Raw genomic sequence first — 13,705 nt, forward strand, 5'->3', positions numbered from 1 at the left:
CAAAAGCTTTCGACATGGTTAACCACTCTCTCTTAATCAATATTCTTGAATCTCTTCCTTGTGATAAACTAGCCACTAATTGGTTTAAATCTTACCTTAACAACAGACAACAAGCAGTAATTTGGGAAAACCATATCTCATCTCTCTTGCCCATTTCCATCGGAGTTCCCCAGGGCTCCATTCTAGGTCCACTTCTGTTCTCCCTCTTTATAAACGATCTTCAGACTGCTATACCACAAGCTACCTGCATACAATATGCAGATGATTCTACCCTTATCTGCTCCGCACCTTCTTCTACTGAACTGACCTCCTTGGCCTTAAAATACCTTTAACAAAGTAGAAACTTGGTTTTCTAAACGGTTTCTCCTACTAAATGCAAAAAAAACTAAACTCCTCCTCTTCTCCCCCACCACTCGGTCCCCCCCTTTAAACTTTACCATTTCTTCGAATAATGGCACTATCATCTCACCTGATCCTACTACTAAACTTCTAGGAATAACCATTGACAATCTTCTTTCCTTCGATCAGCACATTAACAACATCATCAAGGTTGTTAACAGAAAAATTGGATCCCTATATCGTATTAAACCTTTTCTAACCCCAGCAACAAGAACCAAATGTGCACAAACCCATCTCCTATCTACTCTCCTATATGCTTCCCCCATTTATACCAACCTCAAGAAAAACAGTCTTAACAAACTTGAAACTTGCTATAATAACATAGCACGTTTCGCCACTAGTAACCCCTTTAGGACCCACCACTGTATAAATTTAAAACAACTTGGCTGGCTCGAATTTCAAAACTACCTAAAATTCCTCAACTCACTATAGCCCACAACATATTACACCTACCTGACAACACCCCTATACTCTCTCAACTTCTAATCCCAGATAATAATCTGAACTCGCTTCTCCTCTAGTAAACTCATGACTAAATCAATAAAGGCAAACAACACAGCAGGTTGTTCTCTTTTCACTAACACTATAGGTAAAAGCTGGAATCTCTTACCTTGTGACATAACTTTGACTACATCCCTACCTCAATTCAAACAGAAAATTAAACTGTACTACCTAAATCATTGGCTTTGTTCCTGCAGTACACCAGGCTAACCTTTTTCTTTCTTATACTATATCTCTCCTTCACTCTTCCCATTACTACCTGTCTTATTTCTTCTCCTTTTACTGTACTAATCGAACTAGGTACATTTTATGTAAAATCGCTAATATGGTATTAACTGCTCATCGAAATGTGCTTCTCCTTGAAACTATCTTGCATTCTGTGTGTTGTTATGATTTTCTAATTTTTTACTTCTAAACACTTGTGATTTTTTTGTAATGTACTTAGTATTTAGTGGAGCTTTTCTCCTCGGGCCTCTGCTGAAAATGGACATGTATCCAGCCAGACTAGCCCGGTCAACAAATGTAAAATAAAATAAAATAAATTCTAGGTTCCCTGATACATCCTCACTTTTGCATATCAAATTCCAGTCCTCACCTATAAGTAATATTCCCTGCAGAAAGCTAATTCTTTCTCCCAAAATTTTCTTAAGCTCCATAATAGCAGTTCTAGGTGGAATATAAATATAAGACAGTGTAATCCTCCTCCCCTGGCAGTAGCTCCTTACTACCACAAATCTACCTTCATTATCTTTTTTCCCTCTTCTATCACTATTGGAGCTCCTCTAGCAATTAGTGTAAATACTCCTCTCTTCCTTCATCTCATATACTCTGATGAATACCCAACCTGAAATCTTTTCTTTATCAAGTTCACATGCTAACTTCTTTCCAAATGTGTCTCCCGCAGCATTGCTATTTGCACTTTGCATTTCTTAATAGAATTTAATACTATTTCCATTTTGTCCATACCAGCGAGGCCATTCATGTTTCAAAATATGGATGGTGTAGCCATTACAATAAGAAGTTATCATTCCCACCTTTTATATATGTCTATTTCCAGCTTTTGTGTCACATGTACCCACTAATGTTTGGCAGGTTGATCTTTTATATAGTTGTTTCTTGTCATTTCTATTTGAACTTATGTCACATCTTACAAAGCATTCTAAAGATGAAAGCCCTCAGAAAAGACCCCCCATAACAACTCCAGAATCTATTAACTTAAAAAAACACACAATGCTATGTACATCTTCAAATGATGACGTTAACCACTGACTGGAACAACTGTCCCAAATTAACAGCTGTACACACACAAGCATTACCTAACTTAAAATTAAAGTTATCTATGCTAAAGCACATGTTACAGCCTGTTTCCCCACTTCACTTACACTGGTTGCTGTCTGTTATTGTCTTAGCTTTATTCCCCTCCCAGAAGCATGCTTTTTGAAAACATTAACTTTTATCCTTAAAAGGAGACTTGGATTTTCTTACCTGCCCCTGTAGTCAGCTTGTCTCCATGGAAACATAAGAACTCAACTCAAGCTGAACATTTATTTACTAAAAGAAAACTTTTCATTACATTCAGTGTTCTCTTATTTACTTGCTTACACAAAAATGTTTAAGCCAAGGGCCTTAATACAGACATTCACTATGCAAAAGTAAGAGAAAACTTAGATGCAACACATACTTCAATAAATCAGTGTGTCAATCAATCACAGCCCTTAAGGCCAAACACCTTGCCTGATACACTAGTAATAGGTGACTCTATAGTCAGACACACTGATGTCCCGCTGACCAGGCTGAACAAGGAGAAGGTGACTGTGAGCTGTCTATCAGGAGCAAGGATCCGCCACATAACACACGCACTCAAGTCACTCCAAAGCAAGTACAAATACGACTCCGTCATTGTCCATGCTGGTGAGAATGACCTGAGACATACCTCCCTGGACTACATGAAAAGAGACATAGAGGAGCTCTCCGATTATGTAGCCCAGGCTGGTATGACCCTGACCCTGAGCAGCATCCTGCCCTCACCAAGAATGATACCACAATACAAATACAAGATGATCAGCTTTAACAATTGGCTCAAGTACTGGTGTCATTCTAAGGGGATCCAATGTCTGTCTGCCTGGGATGACATGTTGGACAGGCCATGCTGCTTCACAAGGGATGGCTTACACCTGTCACCACTGGGCTTCCGGATATTGGCTAAGGCCCTTGCCACCCCCATAGTGCCTTTTTTAGGCAAGACTCAAAAGACAAACCCACCTCCTTAGAAAACAAAAATGGAAAAAAACTAAGGGTAATGCTGCTCAACGCCAGAAGTCTAAATCTCAAGATGCAGGCAATTATGCACTCCTCAGCATGGAGAACACTGACGTCTGTGCAGTAACTGAAACCTGGTTCAAGGCTCTGGAGAGCACCCCAGTGCTACCAGGCTATACCTCGTATCATGCTTTTCGGCCCCAAAACCCGGGCCGAACCACAAGGAGGGGAGTGTCCATATTCATCAAGGACACCCACACCTCCAGGTTAGTAGCAACACATGAAGCATCAGAGACCATACAGGTGCAACTAACCATAGGCAAAACTGCTATACAACTGGTAGCATGTTACAGACCACCCTCCCAGTCTCAAGAACCCCACTCAGCCTTCCTGAAGACATTGGAGGATATGAATGTATCACAAAATACCATCATACTGGGAGACTTCAACTACCCAAACATAGATTGGGTACATTATTCTAGCCCTAATACCCTAGCCCAAAGGTTCCTGGAATTCATAAATTCAAATGCACTGGAACAACTAGTCACCTCTCCCACTAGGGGAGATAATATACTAGACCTGATAATCACAAACATGGGGACAAAATGCTCCACACCAGAAGTATACCCCTCACTAGTGAGATCTGACCACAAACTAATCACCCTGGATATACATATCCCACCTCCACCCCGAGCACAAAAGACCACAGTGAAAAACTTCTCAAAAGCAGACTTCACTCTTCTTAAGACTGAGATGGTATCCTTTAAGCCCACTGTGTCAGTGGATACCACACCCCACAATGCCGAATCCTTCACAAATGCTTTCTATGGACATTTCCAAGAATGCATGGATCATGCAATCCCAAACAAATCCAAGTCCCTCTCCACCAAAGGTAAGCATCCTGTCTGGTGGACCTCAGCCATAAACAAATTGTATAACAAAAGAAGGAAGCTACTGCATGTCAGAGCAAAATCCCATGAAGGGAAGACATCTCTGATCAACATTAGCAGAAAACTACATTCTCTCATAAAAACATCCAAGGCCAACTTTGAGAGAAAAATCTCTAAGGACACTAAAGATAACCACAAAGCCTTCTTCAGCTATGTTAGAAACCTGGGTGGAAACCCTCAGATATGCTCAGAGTTGGTTCACAACAACATAAAATACACTGAACCCACAGATATTGCCAACATTCTGGCTGACAGGTTCAGTGCATATTTCTCCCCTCCTTCACCCCCAAAAGAAGAAATACTTATCCCAGCTGAATGTAATCTCCCTGTCATCTCAGATGTCCAAGTGAGAACCGCCCTAAACAAAGCAAAAAACACATCAATGGGACCTGACGGTATCCCGGGTTGCGTGTTATGTGAACTCCAAGAGGAGCTAAACCCACACATAAAAATGCTATTTAACCTTAGCCTTACTTCGGGATATGTACCTGAACACTGGCGTACAGCAACAGTGGTCCCACTCCACAAGGGGGGTGCCTCTACAGACCCTGGAAACTACCGCCCCATTAGCTTAACCAGCCTGGTCTGCAAAGCTATGGAAAGAATCATTATGGAACTCATAAACAGAGACATAGGGGACCTACAGACACTTGACCCCACCCAGTTCGGCTTTGTAAAGGGCAGATCCTGCCTTTTAAACCTGGTTGACTTTTTCTAAACAGTCACTACAGCCATTGATGAGGGCAAAGCAGTCCATACAGCATACCTGGACTTGGCTAAGGCCTTCGACACAATACCCCACTCAGGCATCATAGATAAGCTCAACAGCTTAAAAGTAAACCCTTATGTCACTAGATGGGTTGCAAACTGGCTAAAGGACAGAACCCATAAAGTTAAAATCGCTGGAGCAATGTCAGACTCAAAGCCAGTCACAAGTGGTGTCCCACAGGGATCTGTCCTGGGACCCCTCTTGTTCGGCATTTATTTCTCAGATGTTAAAGCAAACATGGGAGGGCTGTGGCTGACAAAGTTCGCAGATGACTGCAAACTAGGCGCCATAGTCGATACACCAGCAGACACACACATCCTACAAAAAGGCCTCACAGAAACAGACAACTGGTGCCGGAGTCACGGCCTTAAACTAAATGCCAAAAAAGTATAGTCATCCCCTTTGGGAAAAACAAAGTACCCCCAAATTATCACATAGACAGCAACCCACTGAGTACAGAAAAAGTAATCCGAGACCTAGGGACCCAAGTCGACAGCGACCTCTCATTTGACACCCACGTTGCCAAAGTGGTTAGAAAAACATTCTACCTTGCACACCTCATCATGAAGGGATTCACATCCAGATCCAAGGATGTCATTGTACCCCTACATTCCTCCCTCATCAGACCCATGATTGAGTACAATGCCCCATTTGGTATGTACCTCACCCGGAATTTGCAGCAGCTGGAGAGACCACAAAAGTACCTCACCAAGAGGATCAAGGGTCTCCAACATATGTCTTATTCTGCCAGACTAAAGAAACTTCAGCTCTATTCAGTAGCATACCGCCTGCTCAGAGGTGATCTCTGCCTGACGTACAAGGCCATGTCCAATCAGGATCTGATGGACATGCTCCACCTCAAAAAATCCAAGTCCATCAGGACCACGAGAGCTAAAGACTTAAACCTCGGCACAAGTATGAATAGGACATGCTGGAGGGATAGATTCATAACCCAGAGGCTTCCCATGCTTTGGAACAAGATCCCAGTTCGTATTAGGCAGAGCCCCTCACTGACTCTTTTCAAGAGAAATCTTGATGAGTGGATGGGAGATCATAAGTTTACCCCAGGGGTCACATCTGTGTCACTGCTAGACAGGGGCACAGTAAACTAGTTCTATTATATAAGGGGACCTTCATTGGGTCACTACTAGACAGAGGCACAGTATTCTAAATTTATTCTATACATTTTTGTACCATTTCATGGGGTGGCAAAAGCCACATCACTATGGCTAGGCTTACAAATGCCCCAGGGCAGATAGCCTAGTACTATACTATGAAACTATGAAACTCTACATATAGCATAATATGTGCATTTTACACCCCCCCCCCCACCCATAACAACTCAAGACTGCAGCACATTAACTTAAACATGCTTTTGTCCAGCCTTTCTTCCCTTTTTACACTGAAATGCCTTCATTTCTTCAAACTAAAAAAGAATAAAAAAGGTACTTGGTTACAAGAGTATCTATCACATACAATAACTGAAAACGCTTTACAATATAACATGCAATTTACATTATGAAATGTTTTATACAAATACTGTTAAGACAAAAATTGTTTTACTTGCAGTTACTTTTTTCCATTTCCTTTCAGTGTCCTTTCAACATTAATAACATTAAGTAGGGTATATGATTTTTAGTCCACCACAACAAAAGTCCCACTTTCCACTTTTTCTTGTAAAGCCATATTTCACAAATGTGATTGATGCTTTATAACCTCATATGAATTCACTAATTTCAGTATTGCTGGTCCTCTTCCTGTTCAAATCCCATCTCCAGACTCTGGCTCCAGTCCTGGGTACTCCCGATTCGTCTAGTCAACTCCTATGCTTTTTTTCTGAGTCTCAGGTATTTTCCTTTGGAACACTGGAAAAAGTTTCACTGTCAGAGTCTCAATGAGCTTTATTATCAGAAGAATGAGAAGCAGAGTTCCCTTCTGTTTGATAGCTCACGTTGTGTGGGACAAATTTCATCCTTAGCTTGTCCTGCATCAAAAATGACTTTGATCCTCCAGGAAAAAAATACTCTGGAAACAGCTGGATACAGCAGCTTGAATCTTAATCCTGCCTCTTGATGTTTCGTGATTGCCGGAATAAATGTGCCTGGTGTACAAATTTAGTTTTCCACATATACTCTACGATCTCAAATTTTTAATACTTTGTTCTTCTGCCACTTTCTTGTCAGAATCAACTCTTTCTGCTGGTGTGATTACATCTCTACTAATACAGGTCTTGGCTGCTTTCTCATGGCCAGGTTTGGAGCATACACATGTTGTGCCCTTTCAACTTACAAATCCTGCTGTGGAATACCAGTCCAGTTGCTTATTTGTGCTTTCATAACATTAACACAGTCTGTTTCTTCCAGTTTCTCTTGTACAGCAGAAAATCTCAGGTTTTCCCTGTGTGCTCTGTTCTCTAACCATACCATTTTTGAAACAACTCTTCTTGAGCAGTCTCATACTCAGCCAGCCTTTTCTTCATTTGACCTCTAATTTTGTAGTGTTATCAATTCATCTGAATAACTGCTTAAAGTTTCTTCCACTTTCGCCAGCCTTTTGTTATTTGAGGTTATATTCTTCTTCAGTATTTCATTTATTTTAATACGCTCTAAGCACATTCGATTTATTTCTTTCCTCTAGATTACTGGAAGCATTGTCTTGTACCACAGCTGGAGCTTTATTTGCTTTTTGCTAAACAGTAATCTACAGGAAAGAAAGAAATCAAATGTGCTTCAAGCTGATTACAATTTCCTGAATTCCCAGTCATTGTTTTCTATTCACCTTTTCTAGTTGATTTTCTTTCAGGGTCTGTAAGTTTCTTCTTTGCTGGCATCCAATTCAGTAACTGAATTTACTGAAACTGGCAGGGTTATTGGACCTTATCTCTCAGTTTCTTTTTTCACAGTGGGAGAGCTGCAATTAAGCTGTTGATCAGTTTGCAGCCACCTGGGAAAAACAGAATAGTCTCTTGAGCCGGGTCTATATTACGATGTCAAAAGACGAGTTTGCCAAACACATCTTAATTGACACATAAATATCGACCTTTTCCAATTCTGAACGGCCGCTTCAGTGAATTGTTTCTCAGGGGAAAAATCACTCAGCTGTACACAAACAAACCAAACTATCAAACCCTCCATAGTGAGGGGCTTCACCCCACACCCCACCTAACTAAATATACCAACTCCGAGATTGCACTACAGTGGTGAAAAGGTCAAAACCCCAATGACAACCAAGTGATTCTTTTTCCTCTGGGAAAAAAATTGCTTAAGCAGCCATTCAGCATTTGAAAAGGTCAATATTTATGTGTCGATTAAGACGTATTCAGCAAACTTGTCTTTCGACATTGTAATATAGACCCCCTTGAGCCAGCTTTTTATTTTTAGTTGAGGTTTACTTACAAGAAAAACACAAAATGGGGAGTAACACAAAAGCCATTAAAACACTACTAAGTTCTTTTCCAAAGTTCACTTCAATGATCAACAGAATTTCAGTAGTCTTTGAATACATATATTTTTTTGCTCAATAAGCAAGCAGTACTTATATATATTAGTGTTTCTTTTATCATCACCTTTTATCATACAGAGGGGGCAATTTTAGTAGTTTTTCTTACAGAGAAACAGCTGCTCCCATTCCTTTTCTAGTTTTAGGCACCCATTCCAGTATGCCTTTCACTTTCATATATAACACCCTGGAGAATACTTTTCAAAACTCTCTTTAGACACAACAGTCTGGAACCTAGTCACCCTAAGAGGAGATAGCTTTGATATACCTTAAGAGATGCCTGATACACATTGGTTGCCTTGAAGAGCCCATCTTAGTTTGTCTTCCTGCTCTGTATTTCCCATGAACTCTACAGTTCCCTCCATAAGTTCTAGTAAAGGCAAACTTAACAAGGGATACAGCACCACCACTTTCTGCATGTTTTCCAGGCTTGGTAGTCACTACACGGAAACAACCCCCCCCCCCCCACACACACACACACACACACGCACACACACACACACACACACACAGTAAAAGGCAAGATAGTTCAATGGTTGATGAAAGCCACCACCTCAGGAATTCACCTATCTGTCAAATGCCACTAGAAGTGCTGGCAATGAGGAAAGAAGCAAAGACAGTAGGAGGGGTACAGAAAGGCAGGATAAATGAGCCAACTCTCATAAAAGAAGACAATGATGTGGTCTGTGCCCTTATGGCCACCTCAGGGAGTACTATGGCACAGTCTAGTAAAGAGGAAGGGTGACTATGCAGCACTTGACAAGGTGCTGAGCTCTACAGATGGGACAGGCAAGCAAACTACAGCCTAACTAAAAGTAGTAAGGGGATAACAAAGCCCAGCCATGTCCACAGAAAGACTTTATAATTTGCAAATTAGCAGAAGTACAGGGCAGAAATGACAAAGATTAAAGAAAGTTTAAATAATTAAACAACTTACAAAATAATAACCAAGTAGCAACCGTGTACTTAACTGAGGCTATCCTCCTAAAAAAATCAGTTTTCAAAATATTATGGAACAGCTGAAAGGCCAAAAAAAGTCGAAATTTCTTTTAACTACTATAATATTACAACACTTGGAGCCTGCATGTCCTCCCTGTGGTCACGTGGGTTTCCTCCAGATGCTCCGGTTTCCTCCCACATCCCAAAGACATGCTGTAGATGGATTGGATACTCTAAATTGGCCCTAGGCATGAGTGCGTGCATGTGTGTCCCTTCCATGGAAGGTGGGGCACCAGGCTGGCAACTCAACACCATAAAACTCCACTGCCAATCATGAGCAGACAGGTGATCAGATGTGGCGACCCCTAACCGGGAAAAGCTAGAAGAAGAAGAATACAACACTTGCCAGACATTTCTCCTCACTGTTAACTGTCTACTAGGTGATATGCCACAGCTGAGGACTTTCTACAAATACTAAGTAACATAGTGTTATTCAACATCCTACAAATGTAAAGTAACATAACAGATTACATGACAACACCAGGAAATGCTTCACTGGTGTTTCACACACGACAACTCAGGCAAGCCATCACATCTGGGTCACTGCTTTTCAGAGATATATATACTATTTCTAATATTCATTTCATTTTAAACTTCTAAAAACAAAGGATGGGATTCAGAAAGATATCTGGGAGGAGAGGCTGGACTCTGCCCTTCTGAGCTGGGAATTTCTGGTTAAAGGCTTATAGTGCATGCATATCTGAACTGTTTCTTACTGAAGTTGGTGTGCCTTGTTTGCTGTGGCATAGACTGGATTCGGGCCTGCTGGATCTAGCTTTGTTTGTGTAACTTGAGCACTAATCCAGACATTCTCTAAAGTATTCAATGGTATTTATTACTGCTTGGTTGTAACTTGATTAAAGTGTAGCTATCATTCAAGTCTTTTGGATTAAGCACTTGGGCTTCAGACCAGTTGTTTTACATTAGGAAGGTTTGTGGCAAGCACTGTGGTGGCAGGACAGGTAGCTTTCATCCTTCTAAGTTGGGAACTGCTGATTGAGAGCCCAGTGTCCAAGTGTATTAGTTCTGGTTTAGGCACTTGGGCTTCAGGCCAGTTATTTTACATTAAGAAGGTTCGTAGTCTGCACTCTTGTGGGAGAAGAGGCTGGACTCTGCCCTTCTGAGCTGGGAATTTCTGGTTAAAGGTTTATAGTGCCTGAATATTTGAACTGTATCTTACTGAAATTGGTTCACCTTGTTTGCTCTAGCATAGACTAGATCCAGGCCTGCTGAATCTAGCTTTGTTTATATGCTTGTTGTTTGTTTGCTTGTTATTTCCTGGAAGCTAATTCCACCTAATACGCAACTTCTCAGCTTCTGTGGATCACTAGTGATATCTGCATTGCTTACTGTACTTATTTCCTTGTTTCACTTGAAAGAAAGTTACTGTTTGTCGTTTTTGCATTTAGTTACTTGTAACACATTGCACTCAAGTTACCTGGCACTTGCTCACTAAAGCAATTATATAAGTCAGCACTAAAAATTAAAAGCACTACACCCTCACTCCCCACTGGCCCTTGTTTTCAATTAAGGAATTCCCAATATTACTCTAGCATGTCCAAAGGTCAGTTGTCAATCTTCTCTCCGGTCCAGCTGGTGAATCTGGGAATCTTGAGGCAATGTTATAACTGCCTCATGTACACAGACAACCCTCTCCTCCTCCCACATAACACAAATACTTGAGAGATGCAGCTATTTAGCCAAACTGGAGGCTGAGCTCTCTCAACTCAGGACTGGCAAGAACAGACAGGAGGAGAAGGCAACTACACACACCACAAAACCAGCCTCACATAATGCTACCACTCCACTGAATCAAACACATAAACACACAAAGACATACTCAGAGGCTCTGAGTAAAATTTACCTAAACAGCAGAGGCCTCCAAAGCAGACACCCAAACAACTGCTACCTCAAGACACCCCACAAGCAACACATAAACCACAAAAGCAGTGTGCAAAGCAGTCACAGCCCTTAAGGCCAAATACAACACCAAACATACTTGTCATAGGTGACTCCATAGTCAGACACACTGACGTCCCACTCACCAGGCTGAACAAGGAGAGGGTCACAGTAAGCTGCCTATCGGGCGCTAGAATCCGCCACATAACACAAGCACTCGGGTCACTCCACGGCAAGTACAAATATAACACAGTCATTGTCCATGCTGGTGTGAGCGACCTGAGACGCACCTCCCTGGACTACATGAAAAGAGACATAGAGGAGCTCTCTGATTATGTAGCCCAGGCAGGTATGACCCTAACCCTGAGCAGTATCCTTCCTTCACCAAGAATGATGCCACAATATAGAGACAAGATGATCAGCTTTAACAATTGGCTTAATGTCTGGTGTCATTCAAAGGGGATCCAGTGTCTGTCTGCCTGGGATGACATGCTTGACAAGCCACGCTGCTTCAAGGGACGGCTTGCACCTGTCACCCTGGGATTCCGGATATTGGCTAAGGCTCTTGCCACCCCCATAGTGCCTTTTTAGGCAAGGCTCAAATTCTAAACCTACCACCCTAGAAAACAAAAATGGGAAGAAACTGAGGGTAATGCTGCTCAATGCCAGAAGTCTAAATCTCAAAATGCACGCACTCGAGGCCCTTCTCAGTATGGAGAACATCGATGTCTGTGCTGTAACTGAAACCTGGTTCAAGGCTCCTGAGAGCACCCCGGCACTATTAGGTTTTACCTCATATCATGCGTTCGGCCCCAAAAGCCAGACCACACCACAAAAGGAGGTGTATCCATATTCATAAAGGATACCCACACCTCCAGGTTGGTGGCAACGCACTAAGCTTCGAAACCATCCAGGTGCAACTAACCATAGGCAAAACTGCTCTACAAATTGTAGCATGCTACAGGCCACCCTCTCAAACTCAGGAACCCCACACAGCCTTCCTGAAGACACTGGAGGGTATAAATGTATCTCCAAACACCATCATATTGGGTGACTTCAACTACCCGAATATAGACTGGGAACATTACTCAAGCCCTAACTTTCTAGCCCAACGGTTCCTGGAGTTCATAAATTCAAATGCCATGGAACAGCTAGTCACTGTTCCCACGAGAGGAGAAAATATACTAGATCTCATTGTCACAAACATGGGGACAAAATGCTCCACACCGACAGTATATCCCTAATTGGTGAGATCTGCTCATAAACTAATCTCACTGGAAATCCACATCCCGCCCCCACCCCAAACAAAAGACCATAGTGAAGAACTTCTCTAAAGCAAACTTCACACTACTCAAGACTGGTGTGGTATCCTTCAAGGCCCCTGAGCCAGTGGAAACCACAACCCAAGCTGGAAGCCCTTACAAATGCCTTCTATGAACACCTCCAGGACTGCATGGATCAGGCAATCCCAAATAAAACCAAGACTCTTTCCACAAAGAGCAAACGTCCAGTCTGGTGGACCCCAGCCATTAACAAACTTTACAATAAGAGGAGAAAGCTATTACATGATAGAACAAAATCCATAAAAGGGAAGTCACCCCTGATCATTATTAGTAAAAAATACGAGCACTCATAAAATCAACTAAGGCCAATTTTGAGAGAAAAATTGCCATGGATTCAAAGGACAATCATAAGGCCTTTTTCAGCTATGTTAGGAACCTGGGTGGAAACTCCCAGATATGCTCAGAATTAGTCCAAAATGATACAAAAATCACTGAACCCACAGACATTGCCAACATACTGGCAGACAGGTTCAGTGCAAACTTCACCCCTCTCCCCTAAAGGAGAGATAACTATCCCAGCCGAGTGTAGCCTCCCGGACATCTCAAATGCGCAGGTGAAAGCTGCTCTCTAAAGCTAAAAACACAGCATCAATGGGACCGGATGGTGTCCCCGGCTGTGTGCTACACGAGCTAAATGAGGAATTAAACCCGCACATAAGGCAGCTGTTTAATCTCAGCCTTACCACAGGATACATGCCCAAGGAGTGGCGACGGCAACTGTTGTCCCACTCCACAAAGGCGGTGCCTCACGGACCCTGGTAATTACCGCCCCATAAGCTTAACAAGTCTAGTCTGCAAAGCTATGGAGAGGATCATAATGGAGCTCATAAACAAAGATATAGGGGACTTGCAGACATTGGACCCGACCCAGTTTGGCTTTGTCAAGGGAAGATCATGCCTATTGAACTTGGTCGACTTCTTCGAAACAGTCACCAAGGCCATTGATGAGGGAAAGGCAGTCCATACAGCCTACCTTGACCTTGCAAAGGCTTTCGACACAATACCCCACTCGGGTATTGTAGAAAAACTTACCAGCTTAAATGTAAACCCATATGTCACAAGATGGGTTGCAAACTGGCTTAAGGACA

The sequence above is a fragment of the Protopterus annectens genome, chromosome 13.part0 (assembly GCF_019279795.1).
Source record: "Protopterus annectens isolate FY-2018-M chromosome 13.part0, PAN1.0, whole genome shotgun sequence".
Classification (NCBI taxonomy): Eukaryota; Metazoa; Chordata; order Ceratodontiformes; family Protopteridae; genus Protopterus; species Protopterus annectens.